Source organism: Cygnus olor, chromosome 3 (assembly GCF_009769625.2).
Source record: "Cygnus olor isolate bCygOlo1 chromosome 3, bCygOlo1.pri.v2, whole genome shotgun sequence".
In the NCBI taxonomy this organism is placed as follows: Eukaryota; Metazoa; Chordata; class Aves; order Anseriformes; family Anatidae; genus Cygnus; species Cygnus olor.
In genome coordinates, this window is record NC_049171.1 from 18,471,265 (window position 1) to 18,483,916 (window position 12,652).

A 12,652-nucleotide genomic window follows, 5' to 3' on the forward strand; every position below is an offset into this window, starting at 1 on the left:
ATTCACAACTTCTCTGGGCAGCCTGTTCTGGTGTTCTAATACCCTCATCATGAAAGATTCCTTCCTTGTATCCAATCTAAATCTACCCTTTTCAGTTTTAAATCCTTGCCCTGTAGGCCCTGGTAATCTTTCCCAGTGCTCCATGTTTTTCATAAAACTTCAAAGAGGGATGCAGAAATGACAACATGCACTTTCTGTAATTCTGTTTTCCTTACAGAGAGGTTTCTCATTGGGCACCTGAGTTTCTGGAGTCACACTGATAGGCTTTCTTTAAATGCCACCAGCTCAACCAGTGGTAGCTGGCAGCAGACATGTTATGGAAGGAATAGCTGCCAACACAGTTTAATTGGCCCAAGAGAATCTCCCCAGGGTGATCCTAGGTGTGAAAACCCCAGTGTTTTTCTCTATCAACCCCAAAGAGATAACAGAGTTTATTTTAGCTGCTGTGGTAGTAACATCACAGCTAGTTCTGTGCTTCATATTTTGCTTCAGTATAGGTAAAAAGCCACAAACCACTGTAAGCCAATACCATACACACTAATCTAGAAAATATTAATTTAATGTTATGTATGGGGAACTTCATCAGAAAAGAATGGATGCTTAATTTTATAAAACCATTCTGCATATGTCATTTTCAATAAAATATATGGCTTGACTTATTATGAACATAGATTTTCCTTCTCCCTGTCAAAAATCAGGAAAGGTATTAATCCCTTAGCATTAGCCTTGTGTCAGTACATTTCTATTCAATCTGAACTTTCAAAGTGCACATTTACGAAGCATTGCAATAACTCCTGAGATATAGATGTATGTCTGTATGCACACATAGATACAAAGAAACGCATGTGTTCATTTATGTGAATGTGTTTTGTCTGTGCAGAAGCATATCACATCTCCAATCCATACAACAGCACTGAGCAGAAGAATGAATTCAGTAAGCTCATTTGAATGTTACAGTTTTTCCCTTACATAGGGATGTTGCAGTTTTCTATGGTTAAACAAAAAGTGATTCTTTTTGGAAAATGGTCATCAAAATTAATATTTCTTGAGATGTTAGTTGTAGGTGCTGAATACTAGGACTAATTACATTAATTTAGATTTTTTTTTTGACAGTTCAGAAGGCCCAATTTAAATTATGATGATTTTCACAAACAATAGTTTGTTATCTATTTTTTTCTTTTTAAGATGGGAAAACTCTTTAATAACAATATTTGGTATGAATCTTCTGGCATCGGTTAAGCAACATCTAAAAAAAGAGTGGGAAAAAAAAATGTCTTGAAGACTTGTCTTTGAACAACTCCATACCCTCTGAGGTATGGTCTTGGAGCAGGCAGATTAGTCTGGTCAGAAGGGTCACCGCTGACATCCCACTTTCAATAGTATGAACCTAGACTGATTTTTCACTGTACTACACGGGCTTGCTATCCAGGTCAGCTCTACTACCCTGAATGATGTCAAGTCTTACTCCACAGACTATCCATTTGAAATCAGTGACATTGTGGAATATGATATAATCTACTGTCTGTAGAGATGCTACAATCTTAAGCCCGGGAAAAAAATCTCATTTTGAAAAACGCTACATGCATCCACAGACACCTAAATTCATGTCCTGTACCCACACAGAGATATGTTGAAGGGAACATAAATGGAAATGTGACTTTTTTTGCCTTTGGTCACACAGAATTACTCCCCAGGGATGGAATATATGGCAAAGAACAGTTCTTCCATGTCCACTGTATAATCCATTTGCATTTTGGGGGGGACATACAAATTCTTAAAATTAAAAAAAATTTCTTTGACAATCAGCCCCACAGACCTACTGTCCATGCTTTTAAAACAACTTCCTTCCTGTTTGTTTCAAGCCTGCTTCCCCTTAGCACCATATGATGGTCCATCGAGTGACTTGATGTTAAAAAGACTGAGCCTGTAATCCATCAATCACCACACGCATCAGAGTTAAGTTACTTTGTAGAAAAGAAAAATAGAATTTAAGCAGCGTCTGCTTGTGGTTTTGTTGTTGTTGTTTGTTTGTTTTTATGGGAGGCGGTCACACCCTGGTTCAAAAGTACTCTATCCCTGTGTTTGTACTAAGCCCCTAGAATAGTACCAGAAAGCAGTGTTTCTTCTGTCAACAGGGATCTAGCAGATTACCTAAAGAAAATGTGCAGCTTCTTCAAGGTTTGCCAGACTTTCAAGAAATAGCCCTATCATGGAAGAAAAGATGCTGAACAGAATGAAGCCCCTGTTCATTGGACAAAAAAAAAAAAAAAAAAAAAAAAAAAGGATTTAAGAGATTTAAGACAAGGATATACTACTTGCTCACCTCATGTCAGCCTACAAGGTAACAAGACAGGATTTCTTCCCTTACAGGAAAATAATTTGTTCAATTAAAGCGGATTTCTGATCCAGTGCTGTACCAGTTCCTCCATGGCATTCTCAGTGCCTCTGCAGTGACCTTTACAACCCTAAAGTAATATTCATACGACAGGATTGTGTTTAAAGATGTCATCCCAACAACTCTTAAGTTATAGCCTACCGATTACTATAAATGGTCTTGTCACCAAACAGGAATCATTTGCAAATCTGAACTCTGCAGCTACCACACTGTGTAACAACGAGCACTGTTGGCTGGCAGTGCTGTTCCCTGAGCCTATGGCCACTGTGTCAGTCTGTTGAGCAAATCATCGGAAAAGATTTGTTTCCATTACATTTATAGTTTATTAGTCAAATGCCTGGCCATTTCTTGAGTTGATAAGTGTATCCTAAAAAATAAAGATGCTTATCAGAAAGATATTTTCTTCCCTTTTTTCTTTTTTTTTCTTCTTTTCTTATTTTTTTTCTTTTTTCATATTTTTAAGTTAAATATATATTTTTCTATCAGAGATGAAGCCATATGGGTGTCTCAGTTCTTCTTGTTGGATGTCTCAGGCTCATTTCAAATGGCAGAGCATGATGCTATGCAGTCATTCTATCCCTGAGTGTGTGAGTGCTGCCTAAGTTCTGAGTAAGACCCCCAGGAACACGCAGCATGAAGTCACATGCTGGACTTACATGTAGCCATTGCTTGTGCACACCACGCACAGTTTTGATGATTTCTTAACCCACCCCTGAAAGAACACTGTGTTAGATAACAGATGATCACAAAACTAAAAAGCAGTGGTATCTGCAGTACAGTGTTTCTGCCACAATCACATGAAAGACTGAAGTCTTTATCAGTAATACTTACATTTGCCACTTTAAATGAAAGATATTATACAGTCTTAACATAGATATGAGCAACATCATAAGGAAAGTTAGAATGTAACCGAAAATGCATGACCGATAACTGGAACTACCTCTTATATGCATATATATATATATATATACTATTAATAACGCAGCAAAGGGCAAATAAATAAATAAATAAATAAATAATTTAGAGAGGATTGCCAATGGCTTTACAATTTAACAAAATAGAAGAGAAAGAAAACTACTTTTCTGCTATAAAACTACTGTATTATTTATAAATATAAATCAGAAAACTGGATTTATAAGAAATCAGTAAAGGAACCAAAATGCCCCTTGGAAAAATCTATAGTCAACAGAGATAAGAGCAAGAGAATGAAGGAGGCTTTTTAGAAACAAAAGAATCCAAACGGTGTCTTTGTTCATTGTTAAACCAGGTAGAGTTCTCATTAATAATGAATGGTAAGTCCTTAGAAAGACTTTTGAAAGTCTTGTGCCTCTTGGAAAAGCTTGTTATTTGAATGGTGATTTTTATTTCAGTCATCAGTAAAGAAATATGGAACAGCATTAAAAAATAATAATAATAATGTGTGGGATCAGCAGGTCTGGAAAACTTGTGTAAAATGACTCTTAAAAAATGTCACAGAAAGGAGCTACTTGGACAATTACCATTCATTTCCACTACATCTTAGGACACCAGGAAATCTCCAAAAGATCTGCAGAAGAAAAAGTTGGCCACTATTTAAACAGCATAATCTAAATAATTACAGGGTTATCAGACTGGCATAAGCAGGCAAAAATAATCTGAGTGATAGGGACTTGATTAATAAATAATTAAAGATATGGAAGGCAATTAATGCCAGGCAACAAGAGCCTCAAAAAGCAACTCTTGTCAAACTAATTTTCCATTTTTGTGTAAAAGATTATAAGTTTAGTTTAGAAATGCACCATTACTGATATTTCTGCCAGCATCAGGCTTGGTAATACAGGACATTCTAATTAAATTATTGGAATATAAACTGGACATGGCACACCAAAGAAAGGATTAAGTTTTTACTTAAGTGTTTTACTAAGTTTTTTTGTTTTTACTAAGCTTTTATTATTTTTTTTTACTTAGGTTCTGTTACATTTTGAGATTTACCAGCTGCTCAGTATATATATGGTTTTAGATACAAGTTTACACTTATGAAATTTTATAAATGATCCAAACTAAAACACAAAATTACTGTTGATAAAAGGTGACATAGCATGAAAATAAATAATGCTGAGGAGAGAACCTTGATTTTGTTTAAGCAGTAGTAAGCAGTTCAGGCGTTACATTGGACTGAAATAATGTAGGAGGTAACCCCAGGAAGAAATTACTTAGATTAGATCTAATTCCAGGAGTGTTTCTTGAATTCCCAGGTGCAGGTGCCACATCCTGCCATCCCATGAGCATGCTGTATAGATATGCACCAGCCGTATCCCACATTCCTGTCTCCATGTAGGTGAAATCTAAGCACATGATCTCGTTATCCAAGAAGCAGGATCCAGAATGTCTCCTGGTGTTCTCTTGCAGGTTAGCAGGAGATACAGCCTTTGAAAAGGAATTGCAGATGGTAGAGACAATTGCAATGATAGGGTCAAAAAGGTGAGTCTTGGGTGTATAATTGTGGAAGGTGAAGCAGCAGCAGGGAGGTCAGATTGCATCTGCATTTGGCAACAGTGCAGCCTCTGCAGGAATGTTAACTTCTTTCATATGAGCACATTTCAGGGATATTATGGATTGCAAAATTCTCACAGGAAGGCTTTGAGAACACACAAAAAATGGAAATGTTTTACTGTAAAAGCCAAAAGATGATCAATTTGACTCAAAGAACTGAAGGATTACACATTATTTGATCATATTCTATGTATCATATTACATTTCTTTTGCCGAGTAGAAGTTTAAAAAGAAGTCTTCCGAATTTATAAAACCAATTTATAATTAGATTAACAGGCAGATGTTGAAGTTAGACTTGTTCGGCTAGTTTTTGAAAGATAGTCCTCTGACAGAAGGGAAATTAATTCAGGGATTCTTTATTACAAATGATAGTGGCCATATAAATTAATCTGTACTGAAACAGATTTAAACCAGTTTTGAAACAAACGTTTGCTAAAAAAGCCCCTCCCTTCACCTGCATATAATTTTGCATATATTATAACCTAACAACACACCTATACAAAATAATTTGTATATGTAGACATCAGCACTAGATCTGTGCTTTCAGATAAGAATAAATCCTTTCAATGTCATTTTTTGAAAATTCTTGAAGATGCAGACAAAGCAATCTACATTCATATCTATATATCAGCTTCGTCGATATTACTATTTTTTTCTGTCTACTTAACAATAACTAAATTAAATAATATTTTCCCATAAAAATATTTAGAATATGGATAGCTCTCATACAATATGTATTGTATAATTAAATCATATTCTATGGAAAAGCAAATGTGCTAAGACTTTTAATGTGAGAATGATAGACAAGATGGTCATTTGCATGATACTTTCTCTACAGACTTTTAAGATTGTGTTATTCTTAGATCAATTTTATAGAAGAAAAAGATTATGGATAGAATGCTCACATAGTGAAATCACCAAATTATCTGGGGAATCAGGAAAAGCAAAAGGCTTTTTCAAAACCAGGGAAGAAAATATTGTTCTAAATGTCATGCCAAAAAAAATAGATTTAGCATTTTCTGTATATTCCCACAAAAATACTAACACCAGGAGCAAAATACATAAACTTAAATAAAATGTGGTGTCATGGGAATCAAAAAAAAAAAAAAGATTCAAACTCACTTTCACAGAGAAGATGAAACTATCCTGTACTCTACCTACTGGACAAGCAATTTCCAGTTACATATCCGTCTACAGTATGGCTGTGCTTTACAACTCCAGCTTTTAGGCACCTAGAAAGGCTGCTGCTATTTAATATATTCATATTAAATATATATATTAAATAAATAGTAATAATAACAACAACACATAATAATAATATATTATAATAATATATTAAATAAATAAATATATATATTAATATATTCATATTAAATAGCAGCAACAGGAGAGGCCATTTTTGAGTATATGTGTATTCCTACGTCCTTAATTATAAGATCCAAGGAAACAGCCATGTCTTCCTTCTTCTGCCAGACAAGGGTTAAAATACATCCTTAGCTAAAAAGTCCATAAAGAGAAGTCCATACTCCTGGCACTATCCCTGCACACACCTCATCCCCATTCACAAAAAAACACTGTTAGGTAAATCCTGCATTAACTATACAGCAATTTCCTTAAAATGAAAATGAAAAAGCACGTAAGGATGAAACCATTTGAACTAGCACCTTTAGGTCAGACAAGCTCTGTGCCTCAATTACCCATCAATATTGTGTGTCATAACAACCCTTCTAAAGCAGTCAAAAATTCAGTGCAAAAGAACACACTGAGACCATTTACGTTATTAGGAGGCAGATTTTTGGATACGGTAGTGATTCTCTCTGTACATCATTGAGCAATGCTTACAGTCAGATGAACTGCATTAATTTTCAACAAACAGCATATAAGGGTAATCAATTGTGCATAACACTGTGCAGTGACACTTTTGTGATCTGAATGTCCCTATCAATGAAAAAAAGTTGGATGCAGGAACAAAATAACCTGAAATGTACTTCTGAATCTTGCTAAATATCATATATTCTTGTATTCCATTAATTGTTTTTCAAATGAAGACTTACAATGGTGCTTATTTATTTACTTTAAAGCAAGTCTCTGAGACAGGAATATCCTACGGGAAGTCAGGGTAAGAGGAACAGGAAAGAACAAGAGCTTGGACTAAGACAATCTTTTGAGCAAAGCTGTTTTCATGGGTGAATTTTCTACTCTCATCTATCTGACAGCTTCCAAATTTTTGCCATAATCAGTGGAGAAAAAAAAAAATCCAACTCAATTAGAGCACATTTTCCTAAGGAAGCTGAACATGAGGAGGAAAAAACAGTCTAAACATGCTGCCACTGCTGTTGTTGTATATAAAATACTTAATCACAACAATAATATTTAAAATATCTAATTACAAATGGAAGAGATTGCCTAATTCTTTATGTTTATACAAGCATTTGGAAGTGAAGCAAAATAACTGATAGGGGAAAAGTATTCTTGTTTGTTTGTTTCAATGTGGACATTTTTTCCCATAATACCTATCTCCTCTGTACTTATCATGAAAGCTATAAATAAAAAATCATTCAGCTTTTCAAAGTTTTCCATATGTTTTCCCACATGTAGGGAAAAAGACCACGGTACCTGAGGTTCAATATTTTATTCTAAAATTGAAATATTTTCAGCAAATTAGTCAACACAGCCTTATTTACAGAGAGTCCAGGCAATGCCACATCCTGATCCAATTACTGAGAAACATTGCTGGTATCCATACCTGGGAGAAAATCTTGCTTCTGAGCTCTTATGCTAGAACTGCCTTGTGTCCATATTCACTGTGTCTTTTTGTTGACTTTACAAAAGATCTTCGGAACTGAGTAATTTGCAAGCTTGAAGCAATCAAGAAAACAGTGGCCTAGAGTGAAAAGAAAAACAAAACAAACTGACAGTAGAGTCCAAAGCAATGAATTGTATGATCAAAGCATATATAGGAATCATCGTTCACCACTAAAAATTCAGTCACTTTCCTGCTGTGCTGGGGAAAGTGTACAATAACATTACAAACCATTCTTGGAGGGAAAAAAAAAAAAAAAGCATCATCATGTACAGATGCACTTACGGAGTGTGAGGAAAGACAAGAACTTTAAAAACAACATAAAAGTAGTAATACCGTGGAACTATTGTCTAAAGGAATAAAAGTGTCATGGAATCTGCTGATAGCAAGATAGTAACTTTTATTTTTCTACCAGCTCTAGAGCACTGCTCAGATATATAATGCTCTGACAAGTTACTCTAAATATAAGAAACAGTCTTACTCTGAAGCATGGAAGTGTATAGAGAAGCTCTGGAACAGGAGAGGAAAGAACTAAATTGTATTTTATTCTCATCTTTCCCATGTACATTAGGCAACCACTAAATGTAATCAAATACACCATGTTATATCTTCAAGTTGCACAATGAAACCACATGCCTATCCAACAGTCATGGTCCCTTGAGCTCCAAAGGATCTATTTGAGCCCATATTCCTTCCCACATAATCCTGCCCTTTGTTTTGTCTACCTCAGTTTAAATACAGATCTGGATTTTTTGCTACTATAGCAAAACATCATCAGACATATGTTACAAGTCTACTTCCACGGAAAACAATATGCCAGCTCCTCTGACAGAAAATACTGTGACATTTGAAGGGACATACCTCGAGGCACATGACCTGAGGTTTGTCACAGAATCACTGTGCTGTCAACAAAGCAAACCACTTAGAAGTGTACCAGACTAGAGGTAGTAGAGAACAGACAGTGACGTTCCCAGTTAATGGGCCATTCGGATTTGCCACTGGCAGGCACAGAAAGGAGGTATGCTAATGATGGAAATACTTTTACAAAACAATGAAAGGAATAAGGAAAGGCAGGTCACTGCCTTTTATTAGATAATGCTTTATATTAGAAAAATGTATCACTGGGAATATAGGATAATCCCTGTTAAAATTCTTAATTTTGTAACTGTTGAGCTTTGTCCACTTACTCCATTTACTCAAGGATGAAAGGAGTATGACCAAGTTAAAACAGTAGCATTTTACACTCCCTTCATGTTGACGTAAATACCTTTGTAGTGGGAACTCACGTGTCTGGCATTCGATAGAATAACACATGCAAGAACAAACTAAACAGCAGGAGTTCATCCACCCACAGAAGAAAGGCTGGGAGCATGCCTGATATGAGTGGAAGGGAAAAAGTCATAAGTAGAACAAAAGGGTAGGCAGGTAGACCCAGACAAGTCTCTTTGATGGTGAAAAGCCCCTTCAAAGAGCTCTAAATGTCCTGCAGTCACTGCTGCTCTCCAAGACCTGCCTATACAAGAGAAAGTAGTTTTATGCTTCCTTTTTGTACAGTACTGACTAATACTTAATGTGCTTTGTAGAAGGCAGTTTTGCTTTTCTTTTTTTTTAAAAGATCTTTTCCTGTATTTTATGATGCTTTTCACATTAGTGGAATGAAGTGCTTTTGTCATTTATTACATCTTGTACAGCAATAGTCAATAATCTCTTTAATGAATAATTTTGAAAAATGTGCTGTTATAAAAGTAAGCCACTGGCCTTTAGTCACAGCTCAGCAACATCTGATCAGGCCAGATAGCAGCGCCTGAATGGCTGTCAGATTCCAGATATCTGAGATTTCCGATCTAAACTGTGATCAGCATGCAGCTCCATTAATCTACTCCTTTCCATTCTTTTCATATGTCACATAATAGTGGCAATGAACCAGGAAGTGCATATTTGTAGACTGCACAATAGACCTAAACAATTTATCATTTTCTGTTTAATTAAAGAACAACAATAAAAAGAAAATTATCCATAACAGTCCAGAGTCTGCTGAAGGATTCAAGATTAGCATACAGCTAGATACTGCGAGACCCACAGTGACCTGGACAGATGAGCACCAGGAGAATAAAGCAACCCTGGTACAAGACAATGAAGATTCTGTGAGTGATGCTGGTGCAAATCTGAGTTATGACAGTGATATTAAGCAAGTATAGGTTATGGTTTGAGTACTGATAGTCAAAGACAAAAAGGAAATAGCTAAAGGAAAAAAAAAAAAAAGAAAAGAAAAAAAAAGCATTTTTAGAGCAGTATTTCGTCTGTACAAACAAAGCACTCACACGTGCACACAGCATTCTGTGGAACAAATTAACCATTCAAAAGAAAAAAAGTCCTACCAGATAATTAGCAGCTAGTTTAATTGCGGGCACTAACCTGCTCTTTCTGGCAACACCCTCCAGTCATGTTTTTAATTGGGCTTGACTGTGTCTCATAAGCACAGCCAGGAGTGAGGTGTGGAGCACAGTGAGACACTCTCCAGGAGCATTGTGCCAGTGCCCACATGCCACACATTGGCATGGGATTGTCTCAAATGGCCAGCAAAGCTCTAAACTGCATTTCTTTCTGAACCCCACAAAAGGCTAAGAACTTTATTCATAGCTTGCACCAAGTAATAAGACTACAAACTCATGCTGCATGTGAATGCACAGCACGGCAGGCATGCTTGAAAGGAAAGAAGCCCCAGGAAATCTAACTTCTACTTGAATTATATTTACCTTTTAAAAAGCCTTCTTTCTATTAAGCTAGAAAATGCAGAGGAAGCGATGGAACAAGCTGAGGAAGCAAGGCAAGAGTGCATTACTTCCCCAGGCATCCCTCAGCTTGCAGCCTGCCCCTGGCACTCAGGGGCAGTGACGTGCTTCTTCACAGAGAGACAGGGAAGTCCAGGCAGGCAGCTTCTCAGAGGGAAGTTTGTTGTTTTTATTGTTGTTGTTTCATTTCACTCTGAATATTTGTTCCTAATTCTGCAAAGGAGTGTTTTTTTAACATTTAAGAGTTGTTTCCTACGAGTGCCAGAATTGCTTCATGTCACAGTGTCCTTATCTGTAAAATGGGAATGAAATGACAAAATGAGTTTCAAAGTCAAAATTATTCAGTGAATGTCTACAATAAACCAAACAGGGAGCCTACCATAGACATTCCTTGTCCTTGTCTCCATATAATGTAGAAATAACCATTTTTCAAGCATATAAACTTGCAGCTTGTCCTGCTGCAAGTAAGAATTACTAGTTTCTCCAACTTTAATTATTGATTTACTTTTTCATCATGTTTTGACTGAAATCTCATTAACTATATCTGTAGCCTATCATTCAGAACTGTTCCTAGTTTTCCCGTATTACTTTTCTGCAACCCTTCAATAATTTTGTAGACTGGATTCACCTCACCTAAGAACAGCTGTCGGGAAGTTATTTGTCTGTTGTAAGTTCATAGTCTAGACTTATCTATAGGCAATGAAGTGAGACAGCTACATCCAAATAAGTGACTTGTTTACATGTTTGGGATACCTACCTTTGAATGGAAGAATCGCCTTTCAAAGATGTTTTGCCCTCTCCAGTGACTATAGAAGTGTAAATATCAAATTTAGATGATGTGCCTTGCTTGAGGCAGTTGAAATTAGTCTGTGATCCAACTCTCCAGTGTGACCAATTTCTAAATTAAAGATCATTTGATTGCTGTTCTCCTTTGGGATTTGTATCTGTGGTCATCAGGTGATCATCTGAGTTTATACCTCAAGCACATTCACAGAATGAAAAGCTGTTCAGAAGATTTCCACCTGTGTGAAACACTATGGAAGCATGATTTTCTTTAGCACATAGACCTTTGCTTCCCAAACTTTTACACAGACAAGAGACTGGTAGTGAGAGTAGTAGGGGCAAATAAATGATCATCCTCAGAATCTTCCTCCTCTGGAAGTCTTTTCTGCAGAATGGTAAAATTGCAATGTGAAATAGTATTGTTTTGGTATTACCAGATTTCCCAAATATCTCTCCACTTAAAAATAAAATAAAATAAAAATCCAGTAAAAATATATCAGTACACTGTATTTTTAATATAAACTCCTGTTATTAGCATAACATTCCTTTATTATAATGATAATACTAATTTTATATTTTCAAAGAATGGAAACTTTAAGTTTTTCTTCTCTGTTCTGTGGATTACTGTCTTTAATTCTTATAAAGATAGGAAATGGAAAGCTGTGTGCTTTATATACATGAAAAAAAAAAGTTTTAGCAAAGCATAAATATGCAAATAAATTGGTATTCAATAGTATTCAATGGTATAGTCGATACAGTGCCTTCAGTGCCCTTTCCTAGTTTCTAAACTCCAGGAACATTCTGCAAGCTGAAGCAATATCTTTCTCCAGCATGCTGGTGTTTGTATTACGTAAACAGTACTTGGCTGCTTTCTTCCATAGGAGCATCTGCTCAGCTGACAGTCCCCAGCGTACCAGCTTTGTTTTGTCCAAGGTACCAGTGATGAGTAATGGATCTGGCTAATTCTGATAATGTATGATGTAATTGTCAGAGGGGTTTAATTATCAGAACATTACATGTGGGATTATTTTGCAGTACAATTTTTACTTCACTTACAGACAGTTCTAAATTTGCAAGGCCTATGATAAGTTTTAGCTACCCAATCAGCCACCATATTAACACATCTTCCCTACCATGTTTAGAAGTACAGAGTGCAGAAGCTCAGCTTGTTACATACAAAAGTAAATGATCTATATCTTTCTATAAAACTATCATCAGCGCACTTCTCGGACTAACATAAATCCAACTCTCCTACCAGAAGTTAATAAAAATGTTTGCAAGATGAAAATAAAAATGTTTGCCTTGAGATCAACTCCCCTTGTCCTTATGGGGGGTTTCAACTTGCCA

General features: G+C 36.0%; 1 long non-coding RNA gene across 1 annotated transcript in view; it reads right to left on the reverse strand.

Moving 5' to 3' along the window:
- Positions 1-7,672: 7,672 nt before the first annotated feature.
- Positions 7,673-12,652, reverse strand: part of LOC121067857 — a 40,811-nt gene continuing 35,831 nt past the window's right edge. Inside the window, exon 3 of the long non-coding RNA XR_005818488.1 lies at positions 7,673-7,811. This is a non-coding gene — a long non-coding RNA (uncharacterized LOC121067857). The remainder of the gene's footprint in view (positions 7,812-12,652) is intronic.